This window comes from Cynara cardunculus (assembly GCF_001531365.2).
Source record: "Cynara cardunculus var. scolymus isolate 2C chromosome LG 15, CcrdV1, whole genome shotgun sequence".
Taxonomy (NCBI): domain Eukaryota; kingdom Viridiplantae; phylum Streptophyta; class Magnoliopsida; order Asterales; family Asteraceae; genus Cynara; species Cynara cardunculus.
The window spans coordinates 19,948,713-19,949,485 of record NC_037542.1 but is presented as its reverse complement, the minus strand read 5'-3'; the positions used below and the strand labels follow the sequence as shown (position 1 = coordinate 19,949,485).

At 26.8% G+C, this 773-nt stretch overlaps 1 protein-coding gene across 1 annotated transcript in view; it reads left to right on the top strand.

Annotated features, from left to right (window-relative positions):
• Positions 1–688: 688 nt before the first annotated feature.
• LOC112527442 (shionone synthase-like) overlaps positions 689–773 on the top strand; it is an 8,236-nt gene continuing 8,151 nt past the window's right edge. The window contains exon 1 of the mRNA XM_025138110.1: positions 689–746. The gene's annotated coding sequence lies outside the window, so the exon portion shown is untranslated. The remainder of the gene's footprint in view (positions 747–773) is intronic.

The window sequence follows — 773 nt, the reverse complement described above, 5'->3', positions numbered from 1 at the left end:
AAATTATCAAAAAGTTAACAAGAAACGTACGTAAAAAGAAACTCATTAAAGCCACATAAACAAAAAAAAGTCAAAGKGTTAACCGGTTTAAAAGGTAACAGGTTAGTCATTGCTATAATGAGTACATTTTTTAAAGTACAATGCCTTAATAAAAAATAATTTGAAAGTACATTGTTGTAATAAAAAAAAAACAAAAGTAAAATGCTATAATAATTTTTTTTATGAAAGTATGTTGMTATTTCACGCATTTAACACATAATAAAATACTAAATTGCTTTTAGAGGTAACATGCTTTAGAAATTATCGTAGCATAAGGTTTTACAACCAATCCACGCATTGTCATAMGAACTTGACATTAACCAGTTAAAGAGTGGAGATATTTTTGGTRTGGTAGCTAGTAAAACTAGGTACACTAGATTGGGGAACTAAGTTAGATGTCAAGTTTGTTTTAATGTTTTATCATTAGAAAAATAATATCTTTTAAATTACAATTTAATATACGTCAACTTTATCTGTATTTGTCATAAATAATAGCAGATATTTTTTTGGAATAGTAGCTTATGTGAAAACCTAAGTTACGTGTCTATCTTTTAGACTTGTCATTGTAAAACAAACCAACTTTATGACTTGAGCTATGTCAAAATTGATTTAATGTATAAAAGAAAGAGAATGCAAGGAAATTACGAAAGGAGCCTAAGTCGCACAATTTCAAAGCAAATTTCAAGTTTAGATCGTATCAACACGAGGTATATTTTATATTTTTAAGTTACATT